This window comes from Chenopodium album, chromosome 18, assembly GCF_948465745.1.
Source record: "Chenopodium album chromosome 18, dcCheAlbu1.1, whole genome shotgun sequence".
In the NCBI taxonomy this organism is placed as follows: domain Eukaryota; kingdom Viridiplantae; phylum Streptophyta; class Magnoliopsida; order Caryophyllales; family Amaranthaceae; genus Chenopodium; species Chenopodium album.
The window spans coordinates 21,603,449-21,612,831 of NC_137851.1; the positions used below are offsets into that span (position 1 = coordinate 21,603,449).

A 9,383-nucleotide genomic window follows, 5' to 3' on the forward strand; every position below is an offset into this window, starting at 1 on the left:
GATTGAAGATGAAATCCAAGCTCAAAGTTGAAATCAAAGATGAAATTGAAGTACAAAACAAGTAATCTCAAGTTTCTCTCTCTACTTTCTCTCTCTTCTATTTCTGGAAATAAGTCTCAAGTACATATAAAATCGTCTACCCATAAAAAAGGAAAATTCAAGGCTATTTATAACAAATCTAGTGAAGGGAGGCGGAGCACCTCGTGCGCACGCACCAGACCACCGTGCGCGCGCACAGCAGGGTCTGCACGCATGCACAGAGGGGTCTGCGCACGAGCACCGCTTCTGTGGTAATAGGTCCTTGTTGGACCGGGAGGTATGGATAGTTCAAGTAAAGTTCAATCTCCCCCCTCCTAACATGGAAATCGTGCACTTGACTAGCATGGAAATCATAACCAAGAGGGAAATCCCGCCCCAAAGGCATAGAATACAAGACAGTAGCAATGGAATCTTTCTTGGCATGCAAAGTGGATAATTCAAGTGGAGTAGAAGAAGTAGAGGAAGGGATAGGAGTACCTTCTTGTTCAACCGGGGGCAAGGCTTGAAAATCCGCCGAGAGAGGATCATTGGAAGTGGTTCTTGTATGGTTTGTCTTCCGCCGAAGAGAAGGATCGATGTTGCACTTTGGAGGTCTTTAAGTAAGGGAATTCTTCTTCGTCTTGTGGTTGGTGGCTTCTTTGCTAGGAATCAAGAACCAATCTATGACACGAAAGACCTTCCAAATGTAAAGATATTGTCTCTTGGTTCGATCGATGAACTTTTGGCTGACAAGAGCATAGATGTTGTGGTAGTGGGAAGGCATCTTCTCGCTAGGATCAACTATTGGCGGAAGTTCACAAAGCAAATCCTTATATGAATCATCAAGGCATAGGACAAGAATGGAGATCATGCCCCCAATTTGAATGCTCCCCGAAAGTGAAAGACCATTTCGAATATCAAGAAATCGGTTGATCAAATGTTGAGTAAAATCAACAAGCTCAAGCTCTCCCGGATCTTGATCGGCTATCCAAAGCCAACATAATTCCTCACGGGAAATGGCTCCCAATGAGTCTTTAGAGCATAGGGCATAGGTGAGAATACGATTCAAGTATCTCATAGCCGGATGGATGATTGATGTAGACTTTGAAGTTTGAGGCTCATATTTCCCTTCATTTGAGATTCGCCTCCACCACTTGAGCTCATCATACTCATGATCATCACTCATTTTAACAATGGCCGGATATATAATGTGATCTTCATCGACGGCCCAAGGAAATCGGAAGTTTGAGCAAAGTTGAGACTCCGATATCCGATGATCATTGTTTAACAATTGAAAAGTCAACGTCCTTGAATTAGTCTCACGGATCACCTCAAGGGACGAGAGAAACTCATATGTCACCCTAGCATAAGTAGGCGCACTCAAGTCCAAGAACTCCAAAAGACCGAGATTCTTGGCAAGGAGACGAACGTCATCATCAATTCCAAGCAATTTGGTAGTCGCTTGATCATGGAACCTTGTGGATTTAAGCTTCCTCTTTGTTAGTTGGATGAATCTATCCCAATGCATTTCTTTAGAGAATTCAATGCCATACGTCTCCACCACCTCGGGAGGAGGTGGAACAATATGTCGGGATTTACTTGTGCTTGTTCTAGCTCGCTTCTTTCGACGAATAGGGGCCATCTACAAGAAGAAAGGCTAAGCATGAGTAATTCATTAAGAAATTGGTTCAAACACATAAGAGAATAAGAGATAAAATCATCACCAAATAGTCATAGAGAATTGGTTAAGAATTTTCAAGCACAAAGATAATCCAATCATGAATGAAACAAGAATTGGTTATAATGAACTAATGCCATGAATATAGAAGCAACCATAGAAATATTCAATAAAAAATAAGAAGCAACTAATCATGAATCAAAGGCAAAAGTTTGACATGAAAGACCAAAATCATGAATCATCATCGGCAAAATAATCCATAAATATTGAATAATCAAAGAAACAAAGCTATCATGAACAATACGCATAAGATAGAAAAATGACCAACAATGGTGGTTTCAAGAATTCACGCAAGGCAAACAAATTCATCACGAAAAAGCTTCAAATCATCATCAAATAACACATACAACACAAAATACAGGCAAAAAGAACCAACAATGGAGTTCTACAATTAAAGCACAAACAAGGGTTTCAAGCTTCAAAAATGAGGAATAAGATGACTAGAAAGTGATAAATTATACCTCAATGAAGCCTTAAAACTCTTGAAAATGGCACAAATGAAGATTATAAACCAATTAGAACACCAAGAAGCAAGTTCCAAACACAAAATCAAACACCAAAAATTTTGAATTTTCGACCCAAATTTTCGAAAATTATTCGAAAATTTTAGAAATTTTTTTTTTTGAATGAAATTATTAGATTGTTGTTGTAATTTGTGAGTGATGAGTTTAAGATGAGAAATTTGATGTATTTTGAGATGAATTGGAAGGAGAAAGATGCAAAAGAGTGAAGGGGATATGAGGGAAGAAGGGTCAGGGAGAGAAAGTGAGAATAAAGAGGGGGGGTTGCTTTGGGTGAGGCACGAAAATAGGGGGGCTGCTACAGCTGGTGCGTGGGCGCACACCCCATTGTTTTTGCTACAGCATGAGGGGGGGAATTTTTGCTTGGTTTTGCTCGAAAAATAAGGGGGGAGTGCTGACCCTACTAGTGCATACGCGCACACCCACTGTGCGTGCGCACCTGCTGAGGCCAAGGGGGGGACTTGCGTGCACTTGCTTGAGCTTGTGCTCTCGTCGACGCTCTCGAGTGTCATGCTCAAGTGATACCCACGAGGGGGGCAGACCAAAAATCACACAAAATTTTCATAAGTCACATGTTCATGATTAAAATTCACAAGAGCGCAAGCACGAGAGCGTACTTGCACATCAAATTCTCCTTCACCTTAATTCAACTCAAACCTCTTGAAACCTTCAATATTCACTAAATTGTCGAAAATCTTAATCAACTCAATCCCGAGGTACCTTAAATCAAGAAAACAAAGAAAGATAAGAAAATTTCTCAAAAATAAAAGAAATAAAAAGAAGTGAAAAAAAATCAAAAGAAAAGTGTTAGAAAACCGGGTTACCTCCGGGAAGCGCTTGTTTAATGTCATAGCTCGACGTTCTCCACCTATCAAGGTGGTTGATGGAGAATCAATTTGTGAATTAGGCCAACAAAAGCACCATCGATGTACTTCTTGATTCGTTAGCCATTGACCTTGAACGGAGATGATGAATCCAACATAGAAATTTCCACAACACCACTTAGTAAGACATCTTGAACCAAATAAGGACACTCCACCTTGACATGAGCTTTCCAGGGAACAACTTCATCTTAGAATTATAAAGAAGAACTTTGTCACCTATACAAAACTCCTTCTTCTCAATGAGTTTGTCATGAGCATCCTTAAATCGAGCTTTGTAGGTACTTGCATAATCATAAGCATCAAGCCTAAGTTCTTCTAATTCATGAAGATCCAACCACCTTTGCTCTCCCGCAATCGCTAAATCAAAGTTGATTTTCTTGATTGCCCAATGTGCGCGGCGCTCAAGCTCCACCAGAAGATGACAAGACTTTCCATAAACAAAGCGGTATGGAGTGGTGCCTATGGGGGTGTTGAATGCCGTTCGATATGTCCATAAAGCATCATCGAGCTTGTCTGCCCAATCTTTCCTATTCCTAGCAACTATCTTTTCAAGGATCAACTTTATTTGACGGTTGGACACCTCAACTTGTCCATTAGTTTGAGGATGGTAGGGAAGACCGAAACGTTGATGAACTCCATGCTTTTTCAACAACTTTTAGAAAGCATTGTGAACAAAATGCGTTCCGTTGTCACTTATCACAGCCTTGGGCACACCGAACCTCGGAAAGATGATCTTTTTGAATAGCTTCATCACCACCTTGTGGTCATTTGTAGGGGAAGCAATGGCCTCTACCCATTTGGAAAAATAATCGACCGCCACAAGGATGTATTGGTTTTCAAAGGAAGAAGGGAATGGTCCCATGAAGTCAATGCCCCATACATCAAAAACTTCCAACTCAAGGATGGGTTGTTGAGGCATCTCATTCCTTTTCGAAATGTTTCCAGTCCTTTGGCATCTATCACAAGACTTGATAAAACCCAAAGTGTCCTTGAAAAGATGCGGCCACCATAAACCACTTTGGAGAATCTTTGAAGTGGTTTTTGAAACTCCCATATGGCCACCACTAGGATCCGAGTGGCACATCTTCAAGACATTTGGCACTTCTTCACTTGAAATGCAACGACGGAGAAAACCATCAAATCCTCGCTTATACAAAATTGGATCATCCCACAAATAATGTCGGGCTTCTCTCTTGAGCTTCTTCCTTTGATTCTTCGAAAATGAAGGTGGAAATTCCCCACATGCTAGAAAATTAACCAAATCGGAAAACCAATGGAGTTCCTTCACATCAATAGCATATAGAAAATCATCAATTATCCTATCTTCAATAGGAGAACCATCATCTTGGACATGAGGGTCCTTAAGGCGAGAAAGGTGATCCGCCACAACATTCTCCGCCCCTTTCTTATCTCTAACCTTAATGTCAAAGGTTTGAATTTCAAGCACCCACCGAAGCAATCTAGGCTTTGATTATTTCTTAACAAAGATATATTTGAGAGCCGCATGATCCGTGAAAACAATGGTTTTAGAACCCAACAAATAACAACGGAATTTTTCAAAAGCATGCACATTTACCAAAAACTCCTTTTCCGTTGTTGTGTAGTTTCATTGAGCTCCATTGAGAGTTTTTGACATATAATAGATGACATGGAGATTCTTATCAACTCTTTGACCCAAAACACCTTCAATAGCCGTATCACTAGCATCACACATCAATTCAAAAGGTAAATCCCATCTCGGGGCTTAGACTATGGGGGTGGAAGTCAAGGCTTTCTTCAATTTGTTGAATGCTTCCAAGCATCTATCATCAAACACGAACTCGACATCCTTTTCAACAAGATTATTGAGGGGCTTAGCAATTAGAGAGAAATCCTTGATGGATCTCCTATAGAACCCGACATGCCCCAAGAAAGATCTCACACCTTTCACATTGACCGGAGGTGGAAGCTTTTCAATGACCCTAATCTTTGCTTGGTCCACCTGAATTCCCTTGTGAGAGATCTTATGACCAAAGACAATGCCTTCCTCAACTATGAAGTGACACTTCTCCCAATTCAATACTAGATTCACTTTCTTACATTGAGCCAAACACTTTTCAAGATTCTTAAGACAAGCCTCAAATGAAACACCTCACACTGAAAACTCATCCATAAACACTCCCATTTCTTCTTCCAACATATCTCTAAAAGTGCTCATCATGCACCGTTGGAAAGTGGTGGGGACGTTACAAAGCCCGAATGGCATTCTCCTATAGGCAAAAGTTCCATATAGGCAAGTAAAAGTTGTTTTCTCTTGGTCATCTGGATGAATAGGAATTTGAAAGAAAGCGGAGTAGCCATCAAGAAAACAATAATACTTGTGCCTTTTTAGTCTTTCAAGAATTTGATGAATGAAGGGAAGGGGGAAATGATCCTTTTTGGTGGATGTGTTTAGACGTCGATAATCTATACACATCCTCCATCCCGTGACCGTTCTTGTAGGAATGAGCTCACCTTTCTCATTCTCTACAACGGTCATGCCTCTTTTCTTTGGGACAACATGGACCGGGGAAACCCACCTTGAGCTAGGGATGGGGAATATGATTCCCGTATCCAATAGCTTGGTGATTTCCTTCTTAACCACCTCCCCCATTTGAGGGTGAAGCTTTTGTTGTCTTTCAATGCTAGATGAGGCATTATCCTCAAGAGTGATGTGGTGCATACATAAGGTGGGACTAATACCCTTGAGGTCATCAATGGTATAGCCCAAAGCACCTTGGTGCTTTCTCAATACACCACACAACTTTTGGGCTTGGCTTTCACTCAAGGAGGAACTAACAATCATGGGAAAAGTTGAGTTAGTGCTTAAGAATTCATACCTAAGGTGGGATAGAAGAGGTTTGAGCTCAACTATGGGGACACCTTTACCTTCCTTTGATGTAGCCGCTTGCTATGCTTCTTGGCTAGTAATGTTCATGCACATTTGCTCATCAACATCCTCAAGGCTTCCATTGACCACATCTTCATACAAAGCCTTTTCTTTGCTAGGAGAACCTATCTTTTCCTTATTCAACAAAACATTCTCAAGAGCATCGTTAGAGGTGAGCAATTGCTCATGCATGGAAGATACAACATGATCAAGAGATTCAATCATCATACAATTCTCCAAAGAAGAACATGGATACTTTATGCTATCATTCAAGTCAAATTCTATCACCTCATCCCCTACTTTAAGTGAAATTTTAGCACTCTTGACATCTATCCTAGCACCCGAAGTAGCGAGGAAGGGTCTCCCTAGAACGATTGGAATGCTAGCATCTTCTTCAATCTCAAGCACCATAAAATCCACCGGAATAACAAATTACCCAACCCTCAAAGGGACATCCTCACCTTACCCTTAGGAAACTTGATTGACCTATCGGCCAATTGCAAAGTGATGATAGTAGGTAAGAGCTTCCCTAGTTCGAGTCTTTAGTACACCGAACATGGCATAAGGCTAACACTAGCTCCTAGGTCACATAAGGCATTGTTGATTTGCATTTTGTAAATGGCACAAGGGATGGAAAAGTTTCCGGGATCTTTTAGCTTAGGTGGCATCTTATTCATTATGATTGCACTACAATTCTAGGTAACGTTCACCGTCTCTATAATATCACAAGTCCTCATACCACTCAAAATGTCTTTTAGGAATTTTGTATAATTCGGCATTTGGGTGACAACATCGGTAAATGGTAGAGAAAGGTGAAGTTGCTTGAGCATGTTAATAAATCTTCCAAATTGTTCATCCAACTTGTGTCTCATGAACCTCTATGGATAGGGAAGCTTTGGTTTCACAGCTTCTCTCTCTTCCTTCACCTCCTTAGGTGGCTCTACCATCACTTCACTCAAAGATACACCATCTCCCTCATCCTCAACTAAAATCTCCTTAGCACCCTTCTCATTGTTGCTATTGCTAGGCAAACTATCCTCAAGCACCTTACCACTCCTTGTTATTATTGCATTAACGGGTCTCTTAGGGTCTAGGTCTTGAGAAGGTAAAGAAGAAGGGCTTACATGGTCTTTCAAAGCATTGGCAAGTTGAGAAATTTGGTTTTCAAGCATCTTATTGTGGGTCATCATTTCATTAAACTTCTTATCACTCACCGCCATGTAGGTGTTCAACAACTTAGTTTGATTTTCAATGATTTCCTCCAAGTTAGTCCTAGAAGAAGAGGGTTGAACATAGGAATTATCATTTTTGGTCTTTGGAGCAAATCCGGGTGGGGGACCCCTTTGAGCATTGTTTTGAAAATTTCCCCTATTTTGATTGTTCCAATTACCTCTACTTTGATTTTGACCATAACCTTGATTATGATTACCATAACCTTGATTATGATTACCATAATTTTGGTTTTGATTTTTGCTACTATAACCTTGGTTGTTATAGTTACCTCGGGAATTTTGGTTCCCTTGGTATCTATTACCACCTCCTTGGTTATCGTTGTCAAAATTTCCATGGTTGTTGTAATTACTATTCCATTGACCTCTTTGATTCTTAAACCTAGAATCATTATTGCTTGACTCATAATTCACATGCTCATTCACATTTCCATTTTGATCATCAGAAATATCCATACACGCATGACGGCAATTAGAAGCATCATGATCATACGATCCACAAACATCAATAAACAAGCAACCACTAGGCATGTTACTAGAAGAGGGAGAGGGTTGAAAGATAGAAGACATACCTCTCCTTTTATATTGGGAGGGAAGATTCGAAACTTGGGAGGTAGCACTTTCCAACTTTACCTTGATAGCGGACATTTCCTTCCCAAGTTTGTCATTTAAGAGGATAGATTGTTGATTGCATTTAGATGATAAACCAAGTATACCGAAGAGCTACTCTTGCTAGTTGACTCCCTTTCGCCATCTTGCCAATCTCTATAGTACCTCACTATGTCTTCAATTATGTCTACCACTTCCTCCACCATTTTATTCATGATGGGACCTCCGCCTCCTCCATCAAGACTTGACTTTCCTTGAGGACTTAGGCCACCATAGAAGATTTGAATAATTTGGTAAGTAGGAATTCCGTGGTGAGGACATTCTCTTTGATACTCCTTGTATCTCTCCCATGCTTCATAGAGACTTTCACTAGACCTTTGCTTGAAACCTTGAATCAAAGCTCTAGCCTCCGCCGTTTTCTTTTGTGGATAGAAACGGGATAGAAATTGCTTGGTCACTTCGTCCCATGTCCTTAGAGAATGGGGTTTGACATCCTTGTCTAGCCATTCCAAGGCACGCCTTATTAGGGGAAAGGGAAAAAGCTTGACGCAGATGAATTCTTGGGAAATTCCATTCACTTTGATAGTGTTGCAATACTTTTCGAACTCCTTAAGATGATTTAGTGGGCTTTCATGCTTGGCCCCACTAAATTGTCGCCTCTCTATCAACGTGATCATTGCCGGCCTTATTTCAAAGTTATTTGTCGGTGTTGTAGGTGGAGCAATCCAACTTTCAAACTTATATGCACCAGATTTTCCTATATATTAATGCCACTCTCGGATTTTCTCCCATCCTTGCTTGTTCTTCTTGTTGTGGTTCTTCTTCACTTGAAGAGCTAGAACTCAAAGATCATCTAGCAACTCTTATCCTTGCAATTGTCCTATCTATTTCCGGATCAAGTGGCACTAGTGAACAACCCCGTGCTCTATGCATTCAATCTCAAAAGAAACAATTAGTAGCACGGCTACAAATGTAGCTAAAAAGAGAAAAATCTTTTTGTATTTTCAAATTAAGATGAAGTAGACTCAACAACTATAACCAAGAACCAATATCATTCCCCTGTAAAGGCTCCATTTTGATGCATGGTAATCTAGGTCGCTGAAAACTAAAGCACCACTAATAAAACAATTAAGAAAATCAAACTTATTCCTAGTATAGAACTAGTCCGAGTCGAACCACGAGGAATGAGAGGGAGATTTCTATAGTCTATAGTGAAGCTACATCGGAGAATGAGAGGTAAGATGAATTTCATTGTTGCTAAGGTATCAAAAGACTAAACAAATCAAAGAAATTCAATAAGCTAAATACTAGGGATATAGGTTCCACATGCAAGCTCAATGATTATGCCAATCAATGGATGACTCGATTGACTCAAACGTTGCAAAGGACAGACAATAGTTGCAACTAATAGAATCCAAAAGTATTTCCTATAAGCCAAGCTAGGGTTCACTATGAATGGATAACAAGGAAAATCAC

The 9,383-nt window shown here is 40.3% G+C and overlaps 1 non-coding gene across 1 annotated transcript; it reads left to right on the forward strand.

Annotated features, from left to right (window-relative positions):
• The first annotated feature begins 8,210 nt into the window (after positions 1 to 8,210).
• LOC145593211 (small nucleolar RNA R71) lies at positions 8,211 to 8,316 on the forward strand. Its single transcript, XR_014102585.1, has one exon. It is a non-coding gene; the product is annotated as a small nucleolar RNA R71 (small nucleolar RNA).
• Positions 8,317 to 9,383: the final 1,067 nt, after the last annotated feature.